General features: G+C 36.7%; 1 pseudogene; it reads right to left on the reverse strand.

The window, feature by feature from the left end:
* Window positions 1–614: 614 nt before the first annotated feature.
* Window positions 615–17173, reverse strand: LOC129499112 (ubiquitin-conjugating enzyme E2 N-like; annotated as a pseudogene).
* Between the last annotated feature and the right edge of the window lie 7659 nt (window positions 17174–24832).

The raw sequence follows: 24832 nt of genomic DNA on the forward strand, positions 1-24832 counted from the left end.
TTCAACAGCAAAGTCACAATGTTATTAGTGAGGGCTGTATTCTTTATTTTGGCTCAAACAATCAAGCCTCCATCTACAGTGTCTAAATAAAGTTAGACTTGGTTAGAGAGCATATTCCAAAAAACTGCTTATTTTAACCAAAGCAATTGGGTCGCCATAAAATAAAACTACCTCTACCCTAAAAAAGAAAGAAAGAAAGAAAGAAAGAAAGAAAGAAAGAAAGAAAGAAAGAAAGAAAGAAAGAAAGAAAGAAAAAAGAAAGAAAAGAAAGAAAAGAAAGAAAGAAAGAAATCCACACCCCTGTAGCTAACCCTGACAACTATCTTCATTCATAGTGCTTTATCCTTAAACCATAATGAGAGAAATGGATAAAGCAGAAGGCAGCCACTGCTTTTAAATGTTTCACAACAATCCAGATGGTACTTCTAGCCTCTGCTCATGCTTTACAACAGTGAATCAGGATAAGACATAGATTTGCTAATGTGCATCACCAAAAGACTGAAGATGTCTGGACTTTTATCCTATAATGTTTCTAAGACTGTGTCCATTAAATGCAAACAAAAATGAAGAAGTCTTGGCAGAACAGAAGTGATGCACACTTGATTAGATCGATTTTAAATATTATTCATGGCATATAGCCTAGTCCATACTTTAGCTGTTTCTATGGCTTGGACTTCGTTGGTCTTACACTGCTCTGCTAAATCACTTACTGATGGATCATCTGGATTGGGAGCATTTACCAAAGCCTGGATTGAGAGCAGAACTGTGTGGATCTGCAGTGCTGGGGACCACTTATCTTTCAAAATATCTAAACATATTCTTTCCAACTTGTCTACATTAGGATGATAAATTTTTGGTCATGAAATACCATCGGGTATTTAGGTGCTGCCATCGGGTGTTCTTCTGGAAGGAATAGTTTAAGTTTAAAAGTCCCTCCCTCAAAAGGGAAGTCCTCAAAAGACCAGCAAAGACCACATGAAAATAACAGGCCTTGCTCTCATCTGGTTCCTGCTTTAATGCAGGAACTGGTTCTGCTAGCAAACACTGGGTTTCCTTGATAATCCTGTGGGGCAGCCCGGCTATCTTGTCAGATTCGAAGTTCAGCCTCTGGTCTTGACTCTCAATTAAATTGAATTTAATTTTTTTAAAAAAGAGTTCCTACTGCAACAAGCATATCTGATGGACAGCTAATACACTTTTGGATCCAATAAAATCTTCATGTCATGTCACATTTCCTCTGGGCTTCTTCCAGCCAACGAATGAGCAAAATGGAGTTATTAGAATCAGGTCATTTCAGTAGATAGAAGAGTTCTCTAATAGCCTTGGCTCAGGAGATCTTCATTGGCCTGGCCAAGCATTTCTCAGAACTATTCTACAATATGAGTCTCTTCTGACCCATTCCTTTCCTTCTTTCTCTTCTTTCATGAGTGTCAGAATTTCTCCTCTCCTCATTTTATCTTTCATGGGCATTTCCCCCCAATAAATCTGTTGCACTTTTAATCCTGTGTTGGTGTTTCCTTCTTGTAGAACTCAAACTGACATTCCACTGAAGTCAGAAGACAATGTAATGACATCTCTAAAGTGGTAACAGAAAAAAACCAGCCTAACTAGAATTGCCAGTGAAAATATTTCCTTTCAACAAAAATAAAGAGACTACTTTGCCAGCAACACGCCATTGAAATAAATACTAAAAGGAATTCCTTAGGCAGATGGGAAATTTCCTTGGCTAGAAATAGAAAATTGAAGGAAAAGAAAAGCACTGGGAAAAAAGCACTGAAAAAGCACATGTGGATAAATATAAAAGAATACTATTTAAAGCAACAATGACTACAATGTCTTTTAAAATTTAGAACATATACATTAAAATACATGATAACAATAGCACAAAAGGTAGGACAGGGAAAATGAAATCAAGTTATAAGGTTCTTACATTTTCCAGGAAATGCACTGGTAAGGTAGACTATAACCAGTGTACGATGGATGCATATTGAAATCCCTAGGGCAATGGCTCTCAATTGGGAGTATTTTTCCCACCAAGAAGTATCTGGCAAATAAACACATGACACAGAGACAGATTAAGAGAAAGAAGAAGGGAGATTTGTCAATATGTGAAGACATTTTTGATTGTCACACTGTAGGGGAAGTGTCAAAAGCATCCTTAGCTGAGAAATGCTAGCTAAAAGACAGATTATCAGAAAAAGACAGATTGTCAGATTGTCAAAACTAACAACAACAACAAAAATTTTTTTAAATGATCCAAGTATATTCTGTCTCTAAGAAACTTACTTTAAATGTAATGATATTGGCAGGTTAAAAGTGAAAGAATAGAAAAGGAGATTCTATGCAAACTCAATCCAAAGAAGGCTGAAGTAGCTGTATTAATATCAAAAAAGAAAACTGCAGAGTAAAATAAGTCACCAGAGATGAAGAGGGGCATCACATAATGATAAAATGTACATTTCACTAAGAAGACATAATACTCCTAAATATATTTGCACCTTTAATAGAGCTTCAAAATGCATGAAGCAAAACTGATGGAATTAAAGACAAAAATGAGCAAATCAACAACTATATCTGGAGACTAACTTTCCTCTCTCAGTAGCTGACAGAACTAATGGAAAATCAGCAAAGTTATAGATGAACTGAACAACTCCATCAACCAAATGGATCTCACTGAAATTTTTAGAACATTTCACCACCAACAGCAAAATGCATATTCTTTTCAAGTGCATGGGGCATATTCATCAAGATGCAAACCTTAACAATTTAAAAGAATTAAAATCATGCAAAGTATATTCTCTCAGTATAATAGAATTAAAATGTAAATAATAATAGAAAGATAATAGGAAATCTCCAAACACTTGGAAATTAAACAGCACCCTTCTATATGAATCCATGCATCAAAGAGCTCTCAGAAAAATTAGAAAATATTTTAAACTGAACAAAAATAAAGCACAACACAGCAAAATTTGCATGATGATTAAAGCAGTGCTTCAAGGGAAATTTTGGCTTCAAATGCTTGCAGAAAGGACATTAAGAAACTAGAAAAGGGAGAAGAAAATAAACTCAACATAAGCAGAATGAAAGAAATCATAAACATAAAAGCAGAAGTCCATAAAATTGAAAATAGACAAGCCAAAAAACAATAAAGTCAAAACAAAGTCTTGTTATGTAAAAAGATCAAGAAAATACAAATTAACCTATAGCAAAACTGACCAAAAGAAGAAAGAAGACAAATATTACTATAAGGAATGAAAGAGAAAATATTACCAGAGACCCTATAGAGAGTAAAAGGATAAAGGGATACTTTGAGCAACTCTACACACAAAAATTTGACAGTGTAGAAGAAACGGACCATTTCCTGAAAAAACACAAATATCAAAACTCATCTATAATAATATACAGATAATATTAATAGTCCAAAACTATTTTTCAACTTGAATTGATAGTTTAAAATCTTCTGAAAAAAATTTACCCAGCATTTCTTTTGGTTTACAGTGGGAAGATTTCAGGTTATTTAGCTCACTGTATTACTAGCCATGTAACTCTCTTAAGTTTTTTAAGTCAGTATGAACTGAATTTTTTGTTAAAGACAGACTTCTTAAACATCATATTTCCATGAAATTTGAAATAATATTGTACTTGCAAGGTGTACAAACACAATACTGAGATGACCCAGAGCAGTAATTATAGAAATACTGGCAGTAGTAGCATTATGGAGTAGTGGCAACAGTAGTCCAATAATAGTAATTATGACTAAGAGATACTAAGCACTTACCTGTGGCACTCTGCAAAAAAACTTTGCATTTACAATATGATACCACAGTGTTGTAGAAGAGGAAACAGAAGTATAAACATTAAGTAAAAGAATAAAAACATGGTGAAATGGAGTATTAAGTGGGACTTTCTGTAGAATAATTTTCTTCTCAGCCTACCGTTTATAATCTTCCTGCTCTGGGATAGAAGGGAACTAAAGGAATTATCATTTTTTTCTACCTATACAAAAATGCATTAAATGACATGCACTTGGTCTTGAGGAGAGTGCCTCTAGCCCTGAGAGAAGCAAGTCCTGGCAGCACGAATATCCTGCAAAGAAAGTAAGCCAGCTTTGTGCTTCTCCAGCCAGGATTTGCTTTTTTCACCAATTAGACCATATTGCCATCAACTCTACTTGCTGAAGGCTCCCAGTGCCTGCTGAAACACACACACACACACACACACATACACACACACACGTACAGTGAATGAATGTAGAGTGGCTAAGAGAGCTCCCAGATTAATTAACAGAAAGAATATCTCAATGGGATGGTCAGTCTCTGAGCTGCTATAATAATGATCTTCAAAAAAATATGCAAATTCATCTTGTTTACTTATTGAAAAAAAACCTGAAAGGGCTGTTATGCAGTGTTAAGCACCAAGTCCATAAACTCTTGCTAACTTCAAGTTACTACTTTTCATTAACCTGAAAATTGAAAGAAAAAAATACATGCAAGTAAATGGAAAAAACAAACAGATGAGCACCATTTATTTCTATATTTTCTCCATTCTGATGAGGTAATGATCCAAGAAACCACATTCTTGCCCTTACAACTCAGCTGCCAACATGAATGTGATTCTTTAGCTATGAGAAAACGTCTTTTGAAGGGTACAGGTTAGTTAATATTGGAAATTCCTGTATACTTTGGGAGATAACACTATTTGCCCTGATAAGGGCCAGTACTTTTTTTACCTTGATAAGGATGGGTATTTTTCTTCCTTTTTATCTGCACTTGTCAAAAATCAATCATGTCACCCTGTATTTTTCCTTTTTCTCCCTCTTGCCCTTGCCCATTTGGGGGTTAATGCCAGTAACATGTTTTCCTGATATAGTAGTGAATATAATCCAGTATTCATGTCCCCTATATTAAATAAAATCTTGAAACCTAGTAGAAGTTCTTATTTAGGAACAATAAATAAAAGTTACAATTTGTAGAAGCTACAAAGCAAGGATATACTGCCTGTGACAATGAAAGTGTTCAGCTTTATGACTTTTAAATCTCTTCCTACAAATGAATTCACTGGCGTTAAGGTTTACACTTCAAGTGTAAAGATGGTGGATAGAAAGAAGAGAGGAAAGGAGAAAGAAAGGAAGGAAAGGAGGAAGGTAAAAGGATGGAAGGAAAGAAGAGGAGATTAGTGGGTGGATAGAAAAAAGAGAGAGAGGCGATCCCTGGGGCTCAGCGGTTTAGCGCCTGCCTTAGGCTCAGGTTGTGATCCTGAAGTCCCGGGATTGAGTCCCACAGCGGGCTCCCTGCATGGAGCCTGCTTCTCCCTCTGCCTGTGTCCCTGCCTCTCTCTCTGTCTCTCATTAATGAATAAATAAAATCTTAAAAAAAAAAAAAAACAGAGAGAGAGAAGGAAAAGGGGAGAGGAAATCCAAGTTGGATTTCAGGTCCCTAGGTTGAAAGTCAACCTTGAATGGCAAAAAGAAAATACAGCCAACCCTTGAATTTCCAGCTACCTTTTGGTTACTATTTGGAGAGCATTGCTGACATGTAAATTTGCTCTCAGTAAAAAGGCTCTATCCTGTGAATCCAGTGAGCTTTATGCCTGGGATATAGAGAGTTCTCAGTAAATATTTGGTAAATAAATAATTGAATGAATAAACATACAAGTTTATTTTTGTACGTTAGTAAAGATGAAGCCTATATGTTTAGTGAGTTGCCTAAAATCATAAAGAAAATCTTAAGTACCTAAAATATATTAGATGGAAATGTAAGAAAGATTACCAGTTGGGACCTAAGAGATGTGGATTCTGATTCAGGGTTTGTTTTGTCATTTCACCTCTTTGGGTCTCTAGATTGCAGAAGGCAGGGATTCAGCTATACTGTTTTCTGCTCTACCTTCAATGCCTAGCTCAGTATCTAGTACATACTAGATGCTTTACTTATTTTTTTCAAGCTTTGATTGTATTTTATTGTCAGTGCTTGAGATAAAGCAGTTTTTAATGGAAGAATAAGAAAGTACGTGGAACTAGTACAAGGAACCCATAGACACTCTGAAGAGCTTTAAAGGACTCAATAAACAGTTAAATACTTAACATTTCTTCATCTGTAGAATTTGGTTTCCCCATATAAAAAAAATTAAGATGTTGGTACCAAGGCTTTCTACGTGCTTCTTACGATTCCATGTCACTGTGAGAAGGATATCTGTTCCCAGTCCTTGTTTCATCCCCCACTTCCCAACTTTTACTGCTCAAGTTGTAAAGGAAGGCAAATACAGGTGGGTGAGGTTCCAACACCCTTTCTCCAGTGTTATACCATCATCCTTCCAAGCTTTTATTTTCACAAGAAAAAAAAACACAAAAATGCAATTTTAATTGAAAACAGTGCATCAATTACTTCATTGTCTATTTTGTAAAATGAGTTCCAGAATCACCACAGACCTCCCAATCTCCCAACCTCAGCAGTGAAAGATTCCCCAACTTTCACATTAGGTGGTTCTAGTCATTCATCCCTAGAGAGGAAGCAAAGTGATATTCTTTCTCCATGTCTTCTGGGGGTGCTCAACAGCAATGAACTGGCTGGAATAAAACAGCAACAACAATGCTTCATGAATCACAGGATGGTTACTTGAGAGAGACTAATTCTCCCACACTCTTACAGGAAGCCCTTCCTCCTCTTTTCATGGCACTGCCCTAGTGAGAAAAACATTAGCAAATCTTGAAGTACAGGCAAGAGAATCCATAGAATTGTCAGTACAGCCTTCCCATTTGTCCAGAGAGGGAGAGGGACCCACCTGCCCAGAAGATGCATGTTTATCCTTTTTGGAGGACTCCTTTCCTGAGGAGGGACAGTAGCTCACTCTCAGTGACTATAAGGTAATGTGCAGTATTCTGAGGAGGGTCCTAGTCAGGGAGTTAAGAAACCCAATTTGACTTCTGACAGACTATATGCTTTGAAAAAGTTACTTTCCTCTCTGAGAATCAAATTCCTCAATTTTTAAAACTTATTTGTCCTTTTAAGTGATTACAAAATTCCTTTTTCAAAAATGCTTTTCTAAATTCTAAAAATAATACATAATATCGTTGAATTCTTTCAAATACAGATAAGTTAAAGGAAAAAATAACAATCATTCATAATCCAACCACCCAATGATATTCACTGTCAACATTTTTGTGTATACCTTTTGGTGAGGCCACTTAGGATTTTAGCATCACTCAATGTTTATCTTCTAGTAAGGGTTATCTTTTTTTAAGATTTTATTTATTTACTTGAGAGAGACTGAGAGCAAGCACAGAGTGAGAGGGAGAGAATACAGAGAGAGGAGAAGCTAGCTCTCTGCAGAGCTTGATCCCAGGACCCTGAGATCACAATCCAAGCAAAGATGTTTAACTTACTGAGCCACCCAGATGCCCCTGAGTGTTACCCTTTTTAATGTCTTCCTGAGGCTTCACTTGTGTCAACAATGCTGTTCATATACTAGGAAATTAGAGAATCCCCCTCAGAAAGTAAGTCAATTATAGACTGTGACAGTCTTTTGAATGCCCTTGATGGTAAGCCATTTGAGGCTAGTTGTGAATATTTGTTTGAAAATAAATCTGCATGATGAGAAGCATCAAGCTGGATACCTGTTTTTGATGTTTGTTATTATCATTACCATAAAGTTTAAAGACTCTTTTTCATCTTTTTCTAGAGTTTCCAAAACTTTTGATGCTTCAAGGAGAGGGATACATTTCACTATTTTAGAGCAACATTTCCCAAGATGTATTCTATGGCATTACAGATGCTGGAGATTCTCCCTTGGATAAGAGTTGTGTGGTCAAAAGAGTTTAGCAAAAACTACATATTTTATTCCATTAAAGACTCACAGTACACAATATATTAAAGGCTGAGATTTCTTTGCTAATAAACCTCTTTAATTTTCATTAACTGTATTTACTAAACTTATTTAAGTTCAAAACACTTGCTTGGGAATTTCACATTAGTTTTTCCATCAATCTGTCATGACAGATCATATAGTCTGTAGGGCAAGCACACAGAGTTCTATGGACACATAAGTTTAACCTATTTGAACCTCAGGCTCCTCCTTTGCAACATAAAGATTAAAATTTTACCTATATCACAGGTACCCTAAAGACTATACTAAAAAAAAAAAAAAGACTATACTAAACAAAACATGTAAAGAACATAAAGCAGTACTAGCACATAACAAACATTCAAAGAAATGGGATATTTTTTATCTTTTGGTTGAAATAGATGAGATTATGAAGAGAGGATGGAGATGGACAAACTTTGTGGAGGAGAAGCAAGGCAATGGAGAGTAACTCCTCTTAATTGATATAGCAAGCTCCTGCCTGGACAGAGGAAACTATTTTTGGCATTAAGGCAGTCTAGATTCCAGAGAAGCCATCCCAGTATAGAACATCTAAATTTTTTTCTAGGATATAAAATGCATCTTTTATTTTTTTTTAATTTTTATTTATTTATGATAGTCACACACAGAGAGAGAGAGAGAGAGAGGCAGAGACATAGGCAGAGGGAGAAGCAGGCTCCATGCACCGGGAGCCTGACGTGGGATTCGATCCTGGGTCTCCAGGATCGCGCCCTGGGCCAAAGGCAGGCGCCAAACCGCTGTGCCACCCAGGGATCCCTAAAATGCATCTTTTAAAATACATGGCTGAACCAGCGGGAAAAAAGAGAAAATAATAAAGAAGTACAAATCCAAAGAAGAATGGAAGCACTAGAAGCTCATCGTCTTTAGTAGCTAACAATTTGGGCTTAATGGTCTATGTTCAAGTGGCAAAAGACAATCTTGAGATTGATGCAATGTGGAAGGTTTCTACTATACAAATTCAGGAGCCCCTCACAGATAATGAGGGCAGCAGATGAAATAGGGGAAAACAATAAAGGAACAGGTGGTGGGAACACTATGCTGTTTCACCCTTGGTGAAGTTCCATATGGAGCAGAATAAGAGAGAAAAAAAAAAAACTCCCCTAATAATTCCTAACTCATAACAAGCCACCCTCACACAGGTTTGGAGTTAGAATTCATACTATTCAAGCACCCTCAGGTTAATGGTGCCATAAAACATTAGACGAAGCAAAAGCTGGGGTGTCTGGGTGGCTCAGAGGTTGAGCCATCTGCCTTTGGCTCAGGGCATGATCCTGGACCATGATTGAGTACCACATCAGGCTTCCTGCGGGGAGCCTGCTTCTCCCTCTGTCTATGTCTCTGCCTTTCTCTGTGTGTCTCTCATTAATAAATAAATAAAATCTTTTTAAAAAAAGCAAAAGCCAATTCTCTCTTGAATTAAACTGACTTAAAGGCAGACCTCAAAGATGTCCCAGAGAAAATTTTAAGCTCCCTAAGCATATTTGGAAATAAATCATCAACACCATGATGTGAATAATCTGCAGAGTCAATCCTACAACCGACAGCAGATGATGGAATTACCAGATACCAAATACAAAATAAATACAAAGAGCTTTACAGAAGTATTTAAAGTTATCAACATTGTTAGGCCAAGATGGGGAAAAGAACAAATAAAATATCAAAGATAAAAATTAATAATCAAAAATGAACCTAAAAAGGAAGTTTAAACATTGGTCTAGACACAGATGGAGGGAAAATTAGTGATCTGGAAAATAGATCCAAAAAAAAAAAAAAAAGAAAATTACTGAAGACTGAAAGACTGAAGCACTTTATTTGAAGGAGAAACCAACAAACCCACAACTATAGTGAGAGATTTTAATGTATATTTCTTAGTAATTGGTAAAGAAGCAAATGAAAAGTTGGTAAAGCTATAGAAGATTTTACTGCATAATCCAACAGTTTGAATGCCTGGGAAGGATAGCATCAACAGTTGCCAGTCATTCAGCCCTTAGTGTGAATGAGCCCTTCTCTGTTTTTTCTGATAGCTAGCTTAACATGACTCTGAGGGAAGGAGATTTTAAACCTATGTCAAGCCACATTTCCTTTTTAAAAAAAAAAAAAAGATTTTATTTACTTACTTGAGAGAAAGAATGAGCAGTGGGGAAGGGCAGAGAGAGGGAGAGAGAGAGAAGCAGACTCCTGCCTGAGCAGGAAGCCTAATGCAGGGCTCAATCTCAGGACACAGAGATCATGACCTGAGCTGAAGGCAGATGCTTAATAGACTGAGCCACCCTGGCACCCCTCAAGTCTCACTTCCTTTAAGAAGTCTTCCCAAAAAACTCTCCTGTAATTAAGTAGACTTCAGTAGGATGGCTTTGTGATTTCTTGCTCTTAATGTTTGTCATTTTACATAATTCTAGTTCTTTTTTCTTTTATTTTTGTTTGGCTTTTAATGAAATACATGCACACGATTTTTAAAAATTGCAAAATTTGCAAAAATACATACAAAATACATATAGGGATCCCATCCCCCCCAAAAAAAGAAAAAAAAAGAAAATTAAAATGACCTAGAGATAAGCATTGTTAGTGTTTTATTATATTATCAAGAGTTTTTTATGTGTATCATCTCATTCATTTACTGTTTAACATCTATCACATGCCTCACACTGCATTCAGGCAGCATGTAGGCAGCAGTAGTGAAAAGTAAAGTCCCTATTCGCATGACACATTTTTCCCTATACTTTCATATATATGAAATATACATACTTTTAACTTAAAAATAAATGAAGAGGAAAAAAACAAATGATATACTTAGGAATTATTCTTATTATTCATGTATCTCTTATTTTCTCAGTGAGGAACCAGATAGCTGTAATCATGGTATTCATATTACCAGGCAGAATATTTTTTCATAGAAGACACTTAACAAAGTATGCTAGATCCAAAAATTGAGAGGGTCTAAGGGAGCAGGGAAAAGGCAAGAGGCAATTGTGATCATGGGTCTCATCTTTAGGCAGGTCCTATTGTATTACAAACAAGTTATTGGGGGGTGAAGTGGGGGGCGAGAAACACTGATTTGTAGGGTTTGCTAATTTCCATGGTGTAAATACTCCCACATGGCCAATTTCAAGTTTTCATGTTCTAGAAAACATACTCATTACTGACCCTCAAGAGCTAGTACAAACCAGCTCCAGGACAAAATTGCCTGGTTCTGATAGAACCCTTATATCCTTCTTCCTCCTGGTTCTGGTGGTGCCATGGAGAATGGAACCCTTTCTCAGGAGGAAGAGGAAAGAGAAGGCTGGGATGCCAGAAATCAACCTCACCAAATCCTCCTTTTGTTCTAATCCAGTTTCCTTTGTGGAATTCTGTTCTGCTATCTGGATAATCAGTGGCTTTGCCTAGAACAAATGACTATTATACACCTACTACTTGATGTTGTATGGGATACAGAAAACACAAAGGTGTGATCCCTACTCTCCACCAGTTCACCATAGTGGGGTAGAAGACCAGAAAAATTGCTAAGTGGTTATTTAAAAATTGGCAGAGAAAATAAACTCACTCAGAGGTATGATTATTTACAGAAGTTCCGATGCAATATAATGAGGACTTTCATGTAAGACGTGATATGGGAGAATCAAAGCCTTTATTCTGTATTTGCAGTTTCTGTGGTCCTTTGTGATTTTTGTTTTTTTTGTGTTTTTTTTTTGTTTGTTTGTTTTTTCAGTTTCTGCAGTCTTAAGCAAGTAATTAGTAACTCTATGTACTTACCTTATAGATTGTTATGAGACCTGGCACACGGTAAGTACTCAACAAATACTAGAATTAATATGAATTAATAACAGCATTGCTATCAATAGTACTTGTAATACCACATGAACAAAGACAACAAAACAGAGAGGACTGGGGCCATTTCATGGACTAGCCAGTAACTTGGTTTTTATTAAAATATGTGGTTAATGAAAGTTTGAAAAATTATTATAGGAGAGCATTGAGAATTAGACTGCTTGGTTTTATAAATGATGAAGAACCAATAGAAATCTAGTGACATGGTCTGAGCTGCATTTTGGGAAGATTAAGCTTGAATTATTGCTACTTTCCCAAACAGGATTGGTAGCTTTTGCTGATATCTGAATAGATTAAGGCAATGTTGAGCGTGGCCACAGGACCTACGCAGTCAAGAGTTTGTCTTCAGGGATCTCCCTGTGGCCTCATCCCTGGGAATGATTTGCCTTCAAAGCAGGCAGCATGTATTTTCCTGAAGCTAGGCCAAGTCCTTTCTCCCTTTCTTACTTCGCTATTTTTTGGCTCATAGAGTCACTAAATATAAGCAACCTTTAAAAAGATCCCCAACCAATTTATTCCAAGGAGTGTAAAAGCTATCTAGGAATTGAAGGGACATACTAAAGTTCATCAAGATAAACCTGCTTCCATGTCACAGTCTATAATATTTTTGTCCAAGTTTTGGGGGGAACCAGGTCCTAACAATAACTTTTCACATTTCTTATTATCTTATGTAAGAGGCAATACTTTTCTCAAGTTTGTTGACCTATGAAGGAAAAAAGCTGTTGGAGAAGTTTGTTGCAAAACTGGAAACAAAATGTATCTCAAATAGTTTACAAAGGCTATGAATCAGGGGTTGGGAGGTGGCCCAAAATTCCTGCTTCCTGTTGAAAGCACATTCAGCTCAGTGGGACGCGTTTGTCTGGTTGTGATATGTAAATGATCTCCATTGTGTATTTATGCTCGAAATTTTCACTGATTCCTGTTATTTCAGACCACATACACCCACACAACTATGATTACTTGGAATCCTTGACTGGAATACATCAGGAGTAATCGGGCTGGTATGCCATCTTTTGTTGATAATTAGAAACTTTTGGATGTAACACAAGAAGTTAACAGATTTCCCTGAACCTAGCCATATGTTTGAACAGTTACAGCAACAATTTTTTTTGCATATTCCTAGCTGGAACTCAAGAAGAACTTTATGACTACTGCACAGGTCTAACCCTAATGGTCTCCAAAATACTATTTCATAAACAGAAACAAGATCCTTGCCTGATAAATTATTCAGAGACCTGGTTAAGACACCATGTTGCACAAAATCTATTCAAAGGGCCTTTCTTTTTTATTTTATTAAACTACAGTCAGGCCACAGGGAAAAGATAAAGGTTTCCATTGCAAGGCAAATTAAACACCCCCATGTAATTTATCATGTGTTGTAATTTAAACTGGAAGACTCAATAGAATGTTAAAGATTTTCTGCATCTGATTATAAAAGTGAAAGAAGAAATACACATGGAGTTGATTGTGCTTTGGATGATTTGGGGAAAACAAGAAGACTCTATTTTTTTTTAATTTATCTGACAGAGCACAAGCAGGGGGAGTGCCAGGCAGAGGGAGATGGAGAAGCAGGCCCACCGCAGAGCAGGGGGCTTGAGGCAGAACTCCATCCCAGGATCCTAACCTGAGCTGAAGGCAGGCACTTAACTGAGCCACCTATGCACCCCAAGGAGACTCTATTTTTTAATATACCACATATCCAGGCCCTAAATACTAATGAAAGAGAAATTTCTCTAGAAAAATCTACCAGATCAAAGCTAGTCACCCAAAATGAGAAGGCAAATTCGATTCACAGGATAAAAAACAAAAATTTAACTAAATAGTAAAATTAAACACAATAAAGGTTTTAAAATACACCAATAATGTTTATATCAGAGAAAGCAAATTTATGTAAAGAAAACATGGCATAGGAATCATTCAGATAATATGAAATAACAGCATTATCAATATCAGATGAGGTCAAAAAAAGCCAAGATGGTGAAAACTTTAGATGGACTTCGAGTAGGTCTATAACTTAGAGAAAGGGAGAGACTGTGGTTAATCTAAAGATCTTGGGAAGGGGAAGATGGTGGTGGAGTGGGAGGTAGGCTTGTCTACTTCCATGTATACAACTAGATAACTGTTATATCATCATAAATACCCCAGAAATCGATCTGAAGACTGGCAGAACAAACTCCACAACTAAAGGTAGAGAAGAGGCCACATTAAAGAAGGTAGAAAGTATGGAGATGTAGCTTAGAAGAGAAAACAAATGATGGCTGTTGTGGTGGGGGTGGAGCCAAGATTGTGAAGAAGGGCAAGAGACAGACTAATAGAGGGAAACACACAGGGAAACAAATCCCAATAATAACTGGCTTGGAAAGTAAGAGGGGCCAGATTTCATGAGTTCTTGCAACCAGTGGGGCTTCAAGCCTGGAATTTTATTTTATTTTTTATTTTATGTATTTATTCATGATAGAGAGAAAGAGAAAGAGAAAGAGAAAGAGAAAGAGAAAGAGAAAGAGAGAGAGAGAGAGAGAGAGAGAGAGAGAGGCAGAGGGAGAAGCAGGCTCCATGCAGGGAGCCTGATGTCAGACTCGATCCCGGGACTCCAGGATCACACCCTGGACCAAAGGCAGGTGCTAAGCCGCTGAGCCACCCAGGGATCTGGAATCTTAAAAGCCAACCTGCTTGGCTCTGGGAGAGCTTGGAGGACATTAGGTTGCTCCTGGAGAAAAAGAAGGGCAAACAGCCTGATGACATACTGTATGGAAACAGTGATCTGAAGAGTGCCTGGGGCACACATTGGGGAGGTTAGATGCTTATCTCAAGAGTTTTTCTCAGAGGCAGCATTCATAGAGAGACCCTCTGGGTACAAAGGAACTGGCAAGCACTATTTCTTTCCCAATCTCCCCTGCACAGGGCCACCTGTGGTTCCTGTGGTTGCTGTAACACAGGAACCACTGTGATGCCTATATTTGCTACCTAACTTGCTTACACCAAGTCCCACTCCCCATGCTGCAGAAGGACTGCTCTTTCCAGTCATGTTTCCCTCAGTCTCAGTGCAGCAGGTCCCTACCCCCAGAAGACTGGCCCAAATCCCCGCCAATACCATGTCTCCCAACCCAAAAGTTTTGCAAGGCCTTAGTTCCAATGGCAGTGGCAACAGGTCTTATTTCACAGGCAGACCAAAGAATACTTAGTCAAAATGTGCCATATTCATACCAGGGACCAAACACATACATAAGTAAAGAGAGCCTCTGCAGATGAACTGGCCTGAAAGATAAAGCAGCCAGGACACAAAAGCACAGTACACATTGGGGACACTCCCAGAAGCATCAGGCACTGAGGAACAAGAGACACTACACTGAAGGGTGCTATAGTTCCTCTTCTTCATAAAGTCATTACCCTCAAGAACAGAAGATGTAGCAGATTTTTCTCACACATAGAAACAGGCACAAAGACTTAGACAAAATGAGAAGGCAAAGGAATTTCTCCCAAATGAAAATCATGACAAGACCACAGTGAAATAGATATAAGTAACATGCCTGATGGAGAATTTAAAGCAATGATCATAAGGATAGTCACTGGAATGGAGAAAAGAGTGGAGGACATCAGTGAGACCATTAACACAAAGATAAGGAATAACATAGGAGAGTCTTAATAAACAAAATGAGAAACACTCTTGATAGAATGTATCAACAGCAGGTGGGAGGAAGCAGAGGAACAAATTGATGACCTAGAAGACAGAGTAATGGAAAGTAATCAAGCTGAACAAAAGAAAGAAAAAGGTATTATGCAAAATGAGAATCAACTTAGAGAACTCAGTGACTCCATCAAATATAATAACGTTTATATTTTAGGAGTCTCAGAAGGAGAAGAGAGAAAAGGGGACAAAAATTTATTTGTAGAAATAATAGCCAAATACTTCCCTAATCTGGGGGAAGAAACAGATACCCAGATTCAGGAGGCATAGAGAACCTCCAATGAAAATCAACAAAAGCAGATCCACACCAAGATATATTGTAATCAAAATGGCAAAATATAGTGATAAAGGAAAAATATTAAAAGCAGCAAAACAAAAGAAGACAATTTATATACAAAGGAAACCCCATAAGGCTATCAGGAATTTTTCAGCAGAAACTTTCCTAATGTTTTTTTTTATGATAGTCACACAGAGAGAGAGGAAAGAGAGAGAGAGAGAGAGAGAGAGAGAGGCAGAAACATAGGCAGAGGGAGAAGCAGACTCCATGCACCGGGAGCCCGACGTGGGATTCGATCCTGGGTCTACAGGATCACGCCCTGGGCCAAAGGCAGGCGCTAAACCGCTGTGCCACCCAGGGATCCCAATTTTTTTTTTTATTTAAAAAAAAATTTTTTTTTATTCAGCAGAAACTTTCCAAGACAGAAAAGAATAGCATGATACAATAAAAATGTTGAATGGGAAAAACCTGCAGCCAAGAATACTCTATCCAGCAAGGCTATCATTCAGAATAGAAGGAGAAATAAAGAGTTTCCTAGACAAACAAGAACTAAAGGAATTTGTGACCACTAAACCAGCCCTGCAAGAAATATGAAAGGGGACTCTGAGTGGAAAGGAAAGACTAAAAGTGACAATATGAAGGTAGGAAACACAAAAGCAGTAAAAATGAATATTTCTATTTAAAAAATCAGTCAAGGGGCAGCCCCAGTGGCTCAGCAGTTTAGCGCCACCTTCAGTCCAGGGCCTGATCCTGGAGACCGGGGATTGAGTCCCACGTCAGGCTCCCTGCATGGAGCCTGCTTCTCCCTCTGCCTACGTCTCTGCCTCTCTCTCTCTCTCCCTCTCTGTGTGTGTGTGTGTGTCTCTCATGAATAAATAAATAAGATCTTTTTAAAAAATCAGTCAAGTAACTCACAAAAGAAAAGATGCAAAATGTGACACCATATACATAAAATGTGGGGGAAGAAGAGTAACAAATGGATTCAAAATTAAATAACTAATAACTTCACATTGACAGCTACATACAGAAGATGTTATATACAAACCTAATGGTAACCCTAAATAAAAAATCACTAATAAATATACAAAGAATAAAGAGAAAGAAATCCAAATATATCACTAACAAAAACCAGCAAACCATGAAAGAAAGACAAAAGGGAATCAGAGAAAATCTCCAGAAACAACCACAAAACAGTTAACAAAATGGCAATAAATATGACCTTGCCTGCACCCATCCCAAGCCAGCAGTTCTCTACTTACCCCACACACAGTGAGACAAACCATGCACCAGTGCTGACAGAGGGGACATGGGCAGAGCAATGTTGTCCAGGCTTGGACTGAGGCTGTTGTTTCTAGTGCTGTTCCTACTCATACAGATTTACTCAAATCAATCAACTGTTGTAACACTTTCAAGTAACTTCTTCCCAGAATACCTCGACTGCCCCCAAATCCAGCTAATGTCACTACCAGAGCAACTGGTTGTGCTCTGCAGCCAGTAGCCAGCCTCTTCATGATCTCATTCTTCCTTCTACACTTCTACTTTAAGATGTTCAGGCCAAGAAATATATATGCTTTCCCACCTTCTAAACCTAATCCAAATGGTGTCTAGACATACAATGTGACAAGGAAAAGAATAGGTCTTCATTGAATCTGTTAACTCTATACTATATTGACACTTGGGGATCCCTGGGTGGCTCAGCAGTTTAGTGCCTGCCTTCAGCCCAGGGCATAATCCTGGAGTCCCAGGATCCAGTCCCACATCAGGCTCCCTGCATGGAGCCTGCTTCTCCTTCTGCCTGTGTCTCTGCCTCTCTCTCTCTCCCTCTCTCTCTCTCTCTGTGTCTCTCATGAATAAATAAAATAATAAATAAATAAACTATAAACTATATTGACACAGAAAATGTTGAGGATCCCAAATTTGACTGTTTTGAAGAATATGTGAAGGGTTTGACTGGATGATGAATCTCTATTAAATCTATTGGAGTTTCACATACAATATGAAGAGACAACATCCAAGACAGTCAAAGATGATTTCTAGAAACACGGCTTAACAAGTATGAACATGTAAAATTCTGCCTTGAAAATAAGAATAGGTTTTATCTTGCCTAAACCTAAAGGATGAACTCTTTTCTCTGAGTCTTTGGATTTGACATTGCATTTGATTTTTTATATAGTAACTGACATATGCCAGAGCAACAATGGATTGGACTCTATCTCAGATTGAAGCATATTGATCAAATTTTGCTTTTACACTTATCACCAATTCCTCTTCAGCAACAGTGCCAGATTCACTTAGCTAAACTGATCCCAAAGAGTAGAAGTACATTGATCTCAACTAATTTCAAAAGGCATTTTATTTCTGCTTATTTTGAATACTTTTTACTATTTAAAAAAAATGACCTGTTTTGAAGGTACAATTAACAAATCTTGAAATTAAAAAGGCAAAATATGTGCAGGAGCCAGAATTATAAAACAAGTATTGGGGAAGTGAAGACTGGAAGCTTACTTACATTATATTCAGAAAAACTTTATACTCTTTTTGTAAATACTTTTTTTAAAAACTCTGAATCAGAATAGCCACATTTGGAACACTTTCTGTTAGTCAATAATTTTAGGTAGTCAGAACCTAGTCCTAAGCCTAAAGTGGGTTTGATTCTGGAAAGTAACTCTTTTCACAATGCACAGAATGCTTTTTAAATGCAACTCTAAGGTCTTTTGTTTGCATGGTCACATGTTGATGCTTAGATGTTCTAATATCTAATATGGCCACAGTAGTCTTGATAATTAAAGCTACTTTTTCCCATCTTTGGGAACCTATACCTGAACAACCATATCCAACAGATCTCAAGCTACTGTGTGTCATACCTGAATACTGTATATCTATTTTGGATTGTATTTTATATTCCTATATTTCTAGTCGATTCATAGTAACTTTTCATGTTATGGAATTGATTTGCATGGAACTCAGATTATAAAGAAGAAGGAAAAGCTGAGGGCATCTGGGTGGCTCAGTTGGTTAAGCATCTGCCTTGGGCTCAGGTCGTGATCACAGGGTCCAGGGACTGAACCCCACATCAGGCTCTCTGCTCAATGGGAAGTCTGCTTCCCCTTCTCCCTTTGCCCCCCCCCCCGCTTGTGCTCTCTCTCACACACACAGTCTCTCTCTCTCAAATAAATAAATAAAATCTTAAAAAAGAGAAAAACCTAAAAAAGCAAGAAAAAAGACAATAAATACATATATATCAATAATTACCTTGAATGCAAATGACCTAAATGCTCTAATCAAAAGACATAGGTTGACAAAAAGGATAAAATAAACAAAACCTATCTTACGCTGCCTACAGGAGACACATTTTAGACCTGAAGACACTTGCAGATTGAAATTGAGGGAATGGACAAATATTTATCATGCAAATGGATGTCAAAAGAAAGCTGGGGTAGCAATTGTTACACCAGACAAAATAGACTTTAAAACAAAGACTTTAATAAGAAACAAAGAAGGGCACTATATAATAATAAAGGAGACTATCCAACAAAAAGATAACCTAACATGGGAGCACCCAAATACATAAAACAGTTAATAACAAACATAAAGGAAGTAATTGATATCTATACAATAATAGTACGGGACCTTAATATCCCATTTACATCAATAGACACATCATACAAATAAAATTAACATGGGAAAAAAAGGCTTTGAATGACGACACACTGGACTAGATGGATTTAACAGATATATTCAGAACATTCCATCCTAAAACAACAGAATACACATTTCTTTTCAAGTGCACATGGAACGTTTTCCAGAATAGATCATGTAATAGGCCACAAAACAGATTTTAAAAGATTGAAGTCATACCTGGCATCTTCTCTGAATACAATCCTATGAAACTAGAAGTCAACTACAAAAAAAATATCTGGAAAGACCACAAATACATACAGGTTAAATAACATGATGCTAAACAATGAATAGGTCAACCAAGAAATCTAAGAAGAAATTAAAAAGTAAGTGGAAACAAATGAAAAATACAATGGCTCAAAACCTTTAGGACCACAGCAAAAATAGTCCTAAGAGAGAAGTTTATAGCAATACAGGTCAACCCCAAGAAGCAAGAAAAATCTTGAATCAACAACCTAACCTTACATCTAAAGGAGCTTGAAAAAGAAGAACAAACAAAACCTAAAACCAGCAGAACAGAGGAAATAATAAAGATGAAAGCAGAAATAAATGATATACAAACTAAAGAAACAATAGAATAGATCCATGAAACCAGGAGATGGTTCTTTGAAAAGATCAACAAAGTTGATAAACTTCTAGCCAGACTCATCAAAAAGAGAGAGAAAGAGAGAGAGAGAGAGTGAGAGAAAGAGATAGAGAATGAAAGGACTCAAATAAATCACAAATGATAGAGGAGAAATAATAACCAACACCACAGAAATACAAACAACTATAAGAGAATATTATGAATAACTATACACCAACAAGTTGGACAACCTAAAAGAAATGCATAAATACCTAGAAACATATAGCCTATGAGAACTGAAACAGATGAAGAAGAAAATTTGAACAGGCTGATTACCAACAAGGAGACTAAATGAGTAATCAAAAACTACCAACAAACAGCAGTCCAGGGCCAGATGGCTTTACAGATAAATTCTACCAAACACTTAAAGAATAGAAACCTATTCTTCTCAAACTATTCTAAAAAAAAAAAAAAAGAAAGAAAGAAAAGGAAAGAAGACTTCCAAATCCATTCTATCAGGCCAGCATCACCCTGATATCCAAACCCTATAAAAGACACCACAAAAAAAGAGAACTATAGCTCAATATCCCTGATGAACATAAATGCAAAAATCCCCAACAAAATACTATCAAACCAAATCCAATAATAGATTTTAAAAAATCATTCACCATGAGCAAGTGAGATTTATTCCCAGGATGCAAGAGTGGTTCAGTATCTGCAAATCAATCAACATAATACATAACTTCATAAGAGAAAGGATAGAAACCATATGATCATTTCAATATACCCAGGAAAAACATTTGATAACGTATAACATCCATTCATGATAAAAACCCTCAACAAAGTAGATTTAGAGGGAACATATCTGAACATACTAAAGGCCATATATCAAAACCTGCAGCTAACATCATACTCAATGGGGGAAAAACTAAGAGCTTTCCCCCAAGGTCAGGAACAACACAAGGATGTCCATTCTCACCATTTTTATTCAACAAGAATAGTACTGGAAATCTTAGCCATGGCAATCAGACAAGAAAAAGAAACAAAAGGCATCCAATTCAGTATAGAAGAAGCAAAACTTTCATTATTTGCTGGTGAGATGGCACTATACATAGAAAACCTGAAATACTCCATCCAAAAATAAAATACTAGAACTGATAAATGAATTTGGTATAGTCACAGGATACAAAATCAACATATAGAAATCTGTTGCATTTCTGTACATCAAGAATGAAGCAGCAGAAAGAGAAATTAAGAAAAATATCCCATTTACAATTGCACCATAAGTAATAAGATACATAGGAATAAACCTAACCAAAGAGGTAAAAGATCTGTACTCTGAAAACTATAAACATTGATGAAAGAAATTGAAGACAACACAAAGAAATGGAAACACATTCCATGCTCATGGACTGGAAGAACAAATATTGTTAAAATGTCTATACTCCCCAAAGTAATCTACATATTTAATGCAATCCCTATCAATACCAACAGCATTTTCCACAGAACTGGAACAAACAATCCTAAAATTTGCCTGGAGCTACAAAAGACCCTGAATAGCCAAAGCAATTTGAAAAAAGAAAATAAAAGCTGAAAACATCATAATTCCAGACCTCAAGTTACATTACAAAGCTGTAGTAAACAAAACACTTCGGTACTAGCACAGAAATAGAAATATAATAGTCAATGGAACAAAACAGAAAACTCAGAAATAAATCCGCAACTGTATGGTCAATTGATCTTCAACAAAGGAGGAAGGAATATTCAATGGGTAAAAGGCAGTCTCTTCATCAAATAGTGTTGGGTAAACTGGAAAGCTACATGCAAAAGAAAGAAACTGGATTACTTTCTTACATCATGCACAAAAATAAATTCAAAATTAATTAAATACCAGTATGTGAGACCTACAACCATAAAAAACCTACAAAAGAGCACAGACAGTAATCTCTGAAAACAAACAGTTTGCAGCTCTCTGAAAACAAACAGCTACAGTAGCAACATCTTTCTAGATATGTCTCCTAAGGCAAAGGAAACAAAAACTAAACTAAATTATCGGGACTACATCAAAATAAAAATTTCTATAGAGGAAAGAAAACAATTGACAAAACTAAAAGGCAACCTACTGAATGGAAGAAAATATTTGCAAATGACATATCTGAGAAAGGGTAGGTATTCAAAATAAATAAAGGACTTAACAAACTCAACACTCAAAAACCTAATAATCCAATTTAAAAATGGGCAGAAAACATAAGCAGATGTTCTCCAAAGAAGACATACAGATGACTAATAGAGAAATGAAGATACTCATCATCATTTATTATCAGGAAAATGCAAATCAAAACCACAGCTAGATATTACCTCACACCTGTCAGAATGGCTAAAATCACAACACAAGAAACAGCAAGTGTTGGCAAGGATGTAGAGAAAAAGGAACCCTGGTACAAGTTGGTGGGAATGCAAACTGGTGCAGGCACTATGAAAAACAATATGGAGGTTCCTCCAAAAGTTAAAAATAGAACTACCCTACACCCAGCAATCACACTACTGGGTAATTACCCAAATAATATAAAAACACTAATTCAAAGGAATACATGCACCCCTATATTTATAGTAGTATTATTTACAATAGCAAAGATATGGAAGCAGCCCAATTATCCATCAATAGATAAATAGGTAAAGAAGATGGGGCATATATACACAATATATACACAGGCATAAAAGAGAATGAAACCTTGCCATTTATAATTACATGTATGGAGCTAGACAGTATAATGCTAAGTGAAATATGTCAGTCAAAGACAAAATCCATATGATATCACTTATACATGTAACTTAAGAAACAAAACAAACAAGCAGAGGAAAAAAAAACAGAGTGAGATGGAAAATAAGAAATAGACATCTAACTCTAGTGAACAACCTGATGGTTACCAGAGGGGATGTGGGGTGGCAGGATGGATGAAATAGGTTACAGGGATTAAGGAGTAACTTGTGATAAGTACCTGGTGATTATAATAAAAATTTTAAAGAACGAATGGATAGATAGATAGATAGATAGATAGATAGATAGATAGATAGCTTGAGACTGAGAGCCAAGAGATAACGTTTTCAAATCTTGCTTTGCCACCAGCAGGCTGTGTGATGTTGAGTTACTCACTTATTTCTTCTGAACGTCAGTTGCCTTTTCTATAAAATGAGGCTGGGGAATACTGCCTTTATTCTTTCTACCCATGCTAAAATCTAGCTTCTTGTACTATATCCCTTTCTTTTCATTACTGATGTTATCTCAGATGAAATAAATGTTTTTAAGAAAATCAAGAATGTATCCTTAATAAGACTTTATATTGAAGCTCTCTGCGAACAAACAGCTTCAATTATCCTGCCATTTATTCATTCTTTCATTCATTCAACAAAAACTGATTTCAAATCCAAGTGCCTATTGTGAACCAGATACTATAGTACCCTATAGAGTCTTCCCATATAAAGTATAAAAGTGAAAAGAACCGATTTCCTGCCCTCATTGAGTTTATAGTCTGGTAGTGGAGACAGACACATACTTTTAATAAAAGGTAGAAGTAGGGTGCCTGGGTGGCTCAGTCAGTGAAGCACCTGCCTTCAGCTCAGGTCTTGATCCCAGGGTCCTGAGATTGAGGCTTGTATCCAGCAACCTGCTCAGTGGGAAGTCCACTTCTACTTCTCCCTCCGCCTCTCTCCCAGCTTGTGCTCTCTCTCTCTCTCTCTCTCTCTCTCTCTCTCTCCCTCTCTCTCTCTCGTGCGCATGCACATGGGCACTCACTCTCATGAATGAATGAATGAATGAATGAATAAATAAATAAATAAATAAATAAATAAATAAATAAATGAAATCTTTTTTAAAAAAAAGGTAGAAGTAAATGATAGAAGTAAGCACAGCAAACTTTGGGAGGATAGGGAAAGGATATCCCCTCTTCATATGGGTAAGGCTTCCTAAAGGAGGAGACAGATGAGCTAAAGAATGAGTAGAAGTTTGTTATTCTAGGTAGAAAAGAAAGACTCTCAAGTACAAAAGAGTAGAAGTGGAAAGAATTATAAGCTATAATTCTTATAGTAGCTAGAATATAAAGCACAAAGTAAGGAACAATAGCGTAAGTAAACAGAGCATAAACGGTGGGAATCTTGGTGTACCTTGTAAAGGACCTATTTTATCCCATTGATAAATGCGTTTCAAAGAAGCCTAGGACCCAAATGTACCAGAATTACCTGAGACTCCCATTAGAAAAAATCCAAGTTTTGGTTTTGACCTAAATCTGCTAATTCAGAAATCTTTGGGATGAGGCCTGGGGGATCTACATATATAAAAGAAATATCTAAGTATTTCAGATGCAACCTAATATTTGAGAATAATTTGTATTAGATGTTTTCATATCCACTATTTTTACTTGATTTCCACCATGATACTATTAGTTACAAGAATTTGCATTCAAAGAAAGATGCCATCCCTAGGATTGCTGATGAGAACAAGACTGATATTATGTGCTCAATAAACACTTGGATTGATGGATAGAGGACTATCTCAGGAATAGAGAATAAACTGAGAATAAACCCAAATGTGCCAGAAATAGGTTCCAAAATGGGTATTTAATTTCTATAACAAGGCAGGATATCCAGGTGAATACTAAAGTATAAGATCAGATATAATAAATCTAATTTAAGCCCTTTCTAAAATCTGTTTCTATTCTGTAAAATGGGAATAATAACATCTGACAGTATAATGTCAGATGCTACCCTACTTGCAAACTAATAGGTTAGCTTGCTACAGTTTCATGAATGTCGGAAGATATAAAATTCCTTGTTCAGAGACAAAGGACAGTTTATGACTTATGGCAACAGCAGTAGCCGGAGGGCCAGCATTCCTGTGCTGACTGTCCAAGGCCCATTTCCAATACAGGAG

This window comes from Nyctereutes procyonoides, unplaced genomic scaffold (genome assembly GCF_905146905.1).
Source record: "Nyctereutes procyonoides isolate TBG_1078 unplaced genomic scaffold, NYPRO_anot_genome, whole genome shotgun sequence".
Lineage (NCBI taxonomy): Eukaryota > Metazoa > Chordata > Mammalia > Carnivora > Canidae > Nyctereutes > Nyctereutes procyonoides.